The sequence below is a fragment of the Chironomus tepperi genome, unplaced genomic scaffold, assembly GCF_022539635.2.
Source record: "Chironomus tepperi strain 1889 unplaced genomic scaffold, CSIRO-AGI_Ctep_v1 contig_359, whole genome shotgun sequence".
Lineage (NCBI taxonomy): Eukaryota > Metazoa > Arthropoda > Insecta > Diptera > Chironomidae > Chironomus > Chironomus tepperi.
The window spans coordinates 829,297-839,284 of NW_027226481.1; the positions used below are offsets into that span (position 1 = coordinate 829,297).

The window sequence follows — 9,988 nt, forward strand, 5'->3', positions numbered from 1 at the left end:
CTACCAATAAACTAAAATTAGATCACAATTATTTATGGATGGAACCTTTCATCGCCGTTTTTGTTGTTCAAGGCAAGAGGCATAATTTGCGTTTTTTCGTAAAACAACCGGAAAAAAAGCATTGGTATTGTCATGACTCTTGGTATTTTTTCATTTCTCTCTTTTTTCCGCGTTCTCTAATGTTGCTAATTTTTTTGATGGTAGAATAAGTTAAACCTTGAACGAAATTTCGTTTTCGCAGCTAATCAAATATGTTTCACTGAGTATTTCTTTCTTCTTCTGTTATTTTGTAAAGAGGGAGTTGTTGTGTAAAACAAACAATTTATTTATTTTTTTGCTTAATTTAGCGCATTTTTCTGCTTATTTTTTGGAGATTTGTCGCTCTAGTTTGTTTATCAATGTAAATTGTGGTGGAGAATAAATTGACTGGCAGAGATTTTTTAAGCTTGGAATAACGATGAGAATACTTAAGTTTGGTGAAAGAATAGAGTGGAATCTGAGACATCGGGTGATTAGGCAACAAACTGAAAATCTCTTTGAGGACTTGGTTTTGATTCTCACTAAAGGCTGATCTGTTAAACCTTACATAGTGTTGTTGATATTACAAGGATCAAACAATTTTCACGGAAAAATACAAATTCCTGATTTCCCAGATTTCAAATCAATGCCTTTTGATATTAAAAGATCAAAGAAATCGTATTATACCCCTTGTTGTGACTAAAACGTAGACGATATACTAGTCATAATCTACTTAGAATGTATTTTTCAAAAAATATTATATCAGAAAAGAATAAAACATAATTTTTCAATTTTAATCAACATAAAGCTTCAATAGATACGACAGAAAATCAAAACACGATTTAAAATCCAATGAACCAAAGTAAAATCTTCAATAATCCCAAATAATCCAAGTATATTTTAATCAAAATCATGAATAATCCAATCACTGATTTACTTGTCAATTTTTCTCTTTAAATTCTCTTAAAGCCTCTCTTTATCATATCCAAACAAAAATTATTCACCAAAAAAAGTTTATATCAAATAAATTTAAATATTCAACGGGGTAAGATTAATTCAATTAAGCTATCAACAGAGAAAAAGACAAGAAAACGTCATTTTTTCAATAAATTTATCATAACATCTTCTTGTAAAGGAATCGCGTTATAATCTTAAGCACAAAAAGATGCTTTGAAAAGCACGAGGGAGAACAACAAAGGAAGAAACAACGAAGAGAGCATCAAACGATGCTGAAGCAAAAAAGGGCGCTTCAAAGCTCTATTATTGTCTTAAAATATTTATGTTAAATAAGATTTTTTTTGGCTCAATTCACTTTGCGTGGCATTTACAACATCAACGTAAGAGAAGAAGGAAAAAAAGCAAAACAAATTTGCGTTCATTTACATTTTCCCTTACGTTCGTCGCTCTTTTTCCCATTTGCCTATTTTTTTGGCTCTTGTTTGCAGTCTCGATGCTTGAAAAAAAAAATAATTCATGATTTAGCGACACATAATTCGTTAAATAATGAATAAAGCAGAGGTTCACGATTCCTTAAACAATAACAAAGACTTTCATGTCAACAATTCACTTTCTTTGTCTACATTTTCCTGTTTAAGACGGCTTTTTTATTTCGTCCCTAATGAATTCTTTAGCCATCTGCCTTGTGGTTAACATGAGTTCACCTCACCTTTTTTTATTTCACATTTCAGTCGACTGTCATGAATTATTCATTAGCTTCTTATTCATTTACAATTGAATGAATGAATGAATTCTTTTACTGTTGATGAAAATTTAGTTAAGTGAGGAGGATATAATGTGTGTTTTGGATAGGATGTGGATGCAACGCCTTTTTTAGGTGGAAAATTTGTAGTTAATTTTCTAATTTTAGCCAGATTTTAGGGAAGGAGCGTGAAATATTTTGACTGATTTGTTTAAGGACAGTCATTAATGGAGTGAAGGAGACCTTGACATTGGAGTAAGTTGTTATCACACTGAGCAGCACTTTTTCCAGTCAGCTAGTAAATTAGAAGAATTTTTGAGCCTCAACACCGATATTTAATTCAAAAAACCTCATAAATCATCAATTTAACTGATTTTTCAATTCGAATCCAAAATGACGACCACATCAACCCACCAAACAATCAGAACCACCAAAACTACGGCAACAAATAAGAGCCATGCCAAAATGTAAAAATATATAAATGAATGGGAATATTTTCAGCAATCATACGCGAATATGTCGAAATGGAAATTTATGTGATTTAATTTATATGATTTCTTCGAAATCAAGAATAAAAAATCTGTAATTGTGTATGTGAATGTTGAGTGGCATGTTTAAGCATTGCGTGAGTGCTCCAAAAAAAAAGCAGGTGAAGAATAGGAAGAAAAATGACTCAATTGTCATGTTGTAGCTGCCTTCGAAAAAAGCTTTAGATGTTAATTCATTTCTCTAATGGAATTCACTATCAGTAGGGAACAATCTCAAAAAAAAAAATCCTTTCCATCCCTGCCTATGTCGTGGCAATCAACCGTCAAGTTCATTATGAAACTGAAGACTTTTTTTTGTTAACCTTGAATGGAATACGAAGTGGGAGCTTTGAAAGTTCACGAAGAAAATGAAGCCTGAAATATTTGAATAATTTTTTTTGTTGCTTAACAGAAAAAAAATTCTGTCGCTTTTACCCTCCTTAATTTAAAGTTAATATTCCCATATTTGAATATTATGTAAGTGAATGTACATAACAGTCGACGACAAATGTCACGAGATTTGAGACACAGAAAAAAGCAGAGAGTGAAAAAGTTGTTACGAAATTTGTATTAAAATGTGAAAATTCATTAATCACAGAGGCAAATAAATTTCATAATTATGTTATGTCATGTTTTTTGCTCTTTTTACTTTCCTCCTCCTTGTTTTTTTGTTGCTTTAAAGAACTCATGACATAATGTTCCTATTACCGCATGCGGTAAATTTTCTCTCATTAAATAATAAAAGGGGGGAGATGAGGTTGATGATTTAAAACTTGAAGCAAAGCTGACATAAAAAATATTTTTTGGAAGCTTTACGGAAATGCTCTTAAAGCACCGGCGTATGTTTGTTATCTTAATTTCTGTGGGGTGAAAGGTTATTTCTGATAAAAATTGTTTCGATTTTCATTTCATTCTTGATTAAATAACCGGAAATGTCTGTCCAAATAAGCCCCTAATGATATTCTTCTTGGTATGAAAGAGGTGATGTGAGCAAGATGCAAGGATGTGATTATTTTGGAAGTCAATTGAAGATAGTTTTGAAAGGATTTTAATATTAAACATGATTTTTGAGGCTTCAAGCACTTTAAAAAGCTTTGCTTCATTTCAATATAAGTTAAGGGACCTAATTACGAAGCATGAAACGATATCGATCTCTTATGCAAGCTTTTGTGGACTGAATATGTTCAGACAATACTCATTGTTTAGTAAAGAAGCAAAGTGAATCGAATTTTCGATACACATTGATATATAGGATCAAATTTGCAATTTTTGTGAATATTCATTGATTTTTTCATACCCTTAATCGCGACAAAACAATTGTCCCTCATTTAACCATCCTCGATACGCCCCAAAACTGAAATAAAGTCATTGACTTAAGTCAAAGCCCCGGAATTGTTATCACAGCTATAAACCGGCAAAATGTGTCATAATTTATCCTCAAAAAAACTTCCCATAGTTGATTCTTATCCAAATGTTTGTAATATTCGTTGAAATTTTTTTGTCCGCTTCCATAAATTAACATAAAGATTTTTATATTTTTACCGAAGGGCCAATCAACAAAATTTAATCGGAAGGAAGAGAATACAACATCGCAATATGCGCGATACACGCACAGATAGTTCCAACCGCATAGCTTTAATTTATTTTTGGATCACAGGTAGTGAATAACTATAACAATAGTGACAATATCGAAATATTATCTTGTGAAAGGAAACTTCAATAACTTTTTCCTTTTCTTCTTTCGTTTTCAATTTATTTTTTTGTGTGGAACCCTTATTTGATGGTTTATGTTACACGTACAGCAACAACAAATATCGAAAGAAAATTTCAATTCACAAACTCGAAAAAGCACATTTGTATGAGTCGTAAATTTTTCCTTTCTTTTTTTTCAACCTCAGGCTTTTTTATTCAATTCTTATTTCTTCTCGTTCTTACTTTTTTTTTCGAGGCTTATTTATCGCCCCGCTTCACTTCTAATATGGCACAAAAAAGAATTTTTTCCTCATTTTATTCTTTCAACAATTTTCATTTCATTCTGTTGCAAAAGTTTTCTTTTTCTTACTTTGTAAATAGCAGAAAGCGAGTCAATGATGAAGGGAATTTAAGTTATTAAAACGAGTTAATTTGAGAAAATTGTTTCATCAATTGCTTTTTTCTTTTGCTCATTTGGAGTTTATTTTTAGATACTTTGCTGATTATGGGGAGCTTTAAGTGAGGCAATGATGAATTTTGAGTCAATTTTTATGGTGGAAATTTAATAAGATTTTTAAACTTTATTTAAGTTTTATTTTAAATATTGTGGGTAAATTTCAAGCTTCTTAGAAACAAATTTCTTAAATTTCAAAATTTTCAAATTAAATTCTAAAAAAATTCCAAATTTTTAAGAATTTTTTAAAAACATTTTGCGGTATATCTTCAAAAACAACACAAAAAGTATTCAAATCGTAACAAAACCTTAAACAATCAATGAAACAAACAAGAAGTAAACAAAATTTGCCGATCGAGGGGCTTCGATTTACATTAAATAAACAAAAACAATCTGTCGGAAATCCAAAACAGTCGTGAATAATTGAAGATTCATGAATAGAAACAAGACTGTTTAATATAAACTTTTTTTTAAATTCTTTTCTTAAAATTTTTGAACCTTTCTATGAAATAAATTTTACAAAAGAATAAATAATTAAATATTTTATCAACCTTTTGTATCTAAAATTGTGTCTTCCTAGAAATACTTTTCAATTTCAAATTAAAATGCTCAATTGGAAATTTTAATTAATAATCCGCAGAAAAACCAAATTGCACACTCAAAAATAGAATAAAAAATGTTTTAATTATCATTACAGTAATTTAGTAATTATGCCACAATAATATGTTTGATAATCAAGATACGTCATCATTTGTACCCTCAAGCATATGTAAAGCCACAAAAACAAAATTAATTAAAATTAATGATATTAAACCTTTGGCAATTGTACACATTACAAATAGCATTCAATTTAAATACCAATTAATCATCAAAATCAAATATTTAAGAGATGTAATGACGCTAAATTAATATGATTGAAATTGATTCCGAGAATTTATTATTATTTTATCAATAAATGGAAAATTTTTGACTCAATTTCACAAATTAATTTAAGTTGTCTAATTAGAGTGCTATTGACTCAATGGGAAATAAGCATTATATGTTTAAATTTTGAGTGTTTCCATTTTTGAGATTATGGGAAAATTTAATATTTTAAATATTTCTTAGTTACATGAAAATTATTAAAATTTAAAAAATATTTTTCTTCAAAAATTTCAAACTTTTAAAGATTTCAAATTTTAATTTGAGTTTTTGAATTTTTACATTCAACTGAAAATTGAAATTTTATTCAAAAATTGAAATATTTTGAAATTTAGAAAATGTCAATTTGAATTTAAAACTCATTTTTCACTTATTTAAACAATTTTGAAATTTTTAATATTCTTTTAAAAAATAATTTTATTTTTTAAGAATTTTGAAAAATTCGCAAAACTTTCAATTCTTTAAAAACCCAAAAAAGCATCAGCAATATTTTCACCAATATCAGCCATAAACATCAAATTTACTTGAAAAGTGAATAAATCAGCATTTATTCTATCCAAAATAATGATTTCCAACCAGCTCATCAGAATTTATTTTCGTACTTTTTTCTTTATAATTTTTTTTTCTTACATTCTTTCAGCTTAATAATATTTTTCACGAAAAATATGTTGAAGGAATACTTTCACCAAGTAGTAATAAGTTCTATTTCACATACATAAACTAGGCGAAAATGGGAAAATTCATGCACACAATAATTTTTTATATTCCCTTTTCACTCGCAATTTTTTTTTTTTTTTTGTGTATATTTTTCACTCGAAAAAAAAAAAATAATTCTCTTCCTGTTATTTTCACTTCCACTTAGGACTAAAGTATAAGCAAAAGGTTGGGTCGATTAGACATTATACAAATATTTATTCTTATATTGCTAGATTGTGTGACTTTTGATGATTTTACACCTTATTTTCACTAATTTTTTTCAATTCACATAGTCAATTCTCACTCACGGCTAAATGCTTTTTTATTAAAGTTTCACAGTTTTGCTTTAAGGAAATTTCACTTATTCTTAATTTATTTAATTCACAAACATGAACCGTTTACGTCTCGTCACAGTGACTAAATAACGCCAACTGAATGTTTATTGAATGAATGAAGAATCCTCACACGATATGCAGAAAGAAACTGGAAAATGGAAAGTTGGAAGCTTTCCAAACAAGTCGGCAATTGTTGATTGTAATATTCCAAAATTGGAAGGATACACCATGTGCTCACGACTTCCCACAAACCAATATGAACTTGAACTTGAGTAACATTTTGGGATTTCCTTTGCTTCCAATAAATCACAAAAAAGGCATGGGATGAGAAGGAATGTTGTATTATTGTTGTGTCAGTTTTACTCACTAAATTTATTTTCTTCAATTTTTCTATGTACATGGAAAATTGGAACGGGACAAAAAGATATTTTCGATCATTATTCATAGCAACAAAAAAGTGTCAAACAAGGAGGAATTGAAGTGTGACAGATTTCGCTCATCATCGCTCATATGCTTCTGGAGTGGCGATTTTTTTGTGATAATTTAATGTAATGAATTTTAAGGGAGAATCATAATAATGATGATGATTATGTTCTATCGTTAATCAAGCTAATATGACATATTAGAATTTACACGCAATTTTTCATTGTGCTTTAATGAATTAGGGAAACTGTTGCTGATAGAAGTTTTTGATGTTTAAAATGAACTTTGAGATAAAAGTGGCAGGAGTATATTGAGTTGTGAGCATTGGTGACCAATTTTTTGATATATTTTGCATAGATTGAGCTTAGATGTTGATAATTTAACAGAAATATTCAAATTAAGTTTAAAATCAGTACGATCTACTTAAAAAACTAACAAATAAAGAGCATGCTGTCATGGTACCGCAAATTCTATTTGTAATAGGGGTCAGACGAACTTATCTTCAAGCCATTCCTACCATTCATCATTCAACTATCAAAAAATACTGTACAAAGCTACCCCAAACTCTAAAAAAGCCTTTATAAAGAGTCAAAAAGTCAATCTCTCCTAATAAATATTTACATCAACAAATCTTACCCCCTGAAAATGCCCATAAGTTACTGGAGCATCAATAAAACTTCATAAACTAAATATATGCAAAATATATTGAAGCTTATCTAAAGGAATTTGAATCCATTTGATTTTTGCCCTTCCACTACATGCCATCCATCATACAAAAATCTAGTCATAAATAAGTGCCCCCGAAAGCCATCCATCCGAAATCCTGAAACATTTTTATGTCATCTTAAAGTAGCTGGAGGAGAAAAAAGAAAAAATTCTCTAGGTATAAATTTCCAGCATATCCGTTCAACCATACCCTCTTTTTTTCTACGTATAAAGGAACGATTTTTTTCTCTCATATAATTTTGATCTTTTCCATGTTTGCCTCTTAAAAGCCACAATCGTCGTTTTATGACTTTTTGAAAGACTCGCTCGGGGTTTATTTATCTTTTGGATTTCTTATGCCATACATATTTTACATAGTATTGCTAGAAAATATTTAAGTGTATATTGAAATACTAAAGGAGATAGCTTTTATGTTACCTTCATCGGAGCATAGAAGAAAGAATCTTTTTTTATTAAAATAGAAAAAAATTTGGGACTTTCTCTATAGGTAAGATTTTTTTCCATTATTATGGAGTGTTTAGGTGAAACAACAAGAAAGTCTAACAACAGGGTGGATTGAGAGTCTTTTTTTTTGTTTATCATAAAATAATATTTTCATGCAACAATAATGGCTTCACCGTTATTTATTACATTTATCTCCAACGAAAATTCTTAGCTCTTAAAATTTTCAACACCATAGCTTAAATCGTTGCCATGTATATTTCCTGAATCTCACCATGTTCATGTGAGAAAAGCTGCTTGTTGTTTTAGTATTTCTTATACACACGAATATGGAATTTTGAGAATTGAAAATGAGTTTTTACTATAAACTACTAAGCTTCTTATTCTTCGATGTAGAATAATTTAAATCCTAGATAAATTTTCAATTTAATACTAGCTTTAAGACTTTAATTCAAGGAAAATCATAAACTATGGCAAGCTATACAATTTCAATCGTATTGAATTTAAATCCATCACGAAGAAATATAAATTTTCAATATTTAAATTGAATGAAACTTGAAGTCATAAAATTTCTATTATTTCTGTTTAATCCATTAAGTTTATTCACGATATATTTTTTTATGCATTGAAATGAAGATGGATTTGTTCTAGAAAACGATTGAAAAATGTATTGAAAGAAAATGATAAAAAAATTGTTCTAAATTTAGCTTTTAATAGGTTAATCCAACGTTGAGGTTTGTAAGGAAATTCTGATCCTATGTTAGAGTTTCTAAAGCTTTTTCGAGTTTGACACATTTAATCACTCTTAAAGAGAAGGTTTAGTGTATCATCTTATCTTGCTTTTTCAGACTAATAACTTCAGAAGTGCACAATTCGTGGTTTTTTGCGTCTAACTCGAAAATTTCTGAGATCATGCAGCATTACTAGCTAGAAGACATCAATTTGAAGAACGTAGAAAATGCCTTATTTTACAAAATATTCGTTCAAAAATGATGAAAATATTACAATTTTGAAAATTTACTGAGAATTGTCTCAGCGTTGGTTACTTAATTGCTTACTCATGAGAAGAGATTCCGCAATGAATTACGTGTAATTGAATCTTTTTTACCAGTTTTCAGAAATTGATATTGCGATCGAAGCCGACATTAAACAACAAAATTCTAAAGAATTCTATTAATATGTCTGCAATTTTGATATAATTAAGAAAAGATCCTTCATCAAGGACAAAGAAAGTTTGGAAGATACATTCATTTTTGATGTCCTTGACATCCACATCAAAATAAACTCATGAACGAAATAATTTATATTTTCTTGGAATTTTCAACATTTAATCTTAATTTTAAAATAGCAAAAAATAATGTTAACAAAATATAAATGAAATCACAATCTTAATATTCAATGTGGTTTCATTGCTAATTCAAATCATCAAAACTTTTCAAACGAAAATTTTAAAAACTTTTTCTACATTTATTTTTCATTGAATTCATTTAATTTTCATTAGTTCTATACCAAAAGATTATTTTTAAGGCAGTTTTAGCGACCTTGACGAATGTTAAATTTTTAATGATCACTTGAAAAAATTCTTTAAATTTTTTATTTTTGATGCTTTACTTTAACACTTTCACTTTCGTTTTCAGTCTTTAAGAAATGACAACAATGCTTAAACCTTCTTCAGCAAAAAAAAGAGAGAAAAAAAATTCAGAAGAGAAACTTTTTTATGTCATTCTTAAAACTTTTCTTTTTATTTTCTTGGAAGAAAAAAAAAATTATTTTCGTGTATAAAAAGAAGGAGCGAAAATGAATGAAGCAGAAGTGAAGGAATTTAAGTTGTTTAAAAAAAAGCACAAAGACAAGCAAAAAAACTCTTTTAGATTTCATTCCACACCCTTTCCCTGTGCTGTAGCTATTAGGAGCAATTTTCCTTCACACCACTCATTTCCATATTATTCAAATTAGTTCAATTCAACAAACACAATAACATGAAAAACGAAGGAAAAAGTTTTGATAGAAACGATTTCGAAGGTTCTTGTCGCTTCTCTGCTTTCTCCTTTCTTAC

At 28.8% G+C, this 9,988-nt stretch overlaps 1 protein-coding gene across 1 annotated transcript in view; it reads right to left on the reverse strand.

Annotated features, from left to right (window-relative positions):
• Positions 1–6,411, reverse strand: part of LOC139095035 (neural cell adhesion molecule 2-like) — a 38,967-nt gene extending 32,556 nt beyond the window's left edge. Inside the window, exon 1 of the mRNA XM_070646279.1 lies at positions 5,942–6,411. The gene's annotated coding sequence lies outside the window, so the exon portion shown is untranslated. The remainder of the gene's footprint in view (positions 1–5,941) is intronic.
• Between the last annotated feature and the right edge of the window lie 3,577 nt (positions 6,412–9,988).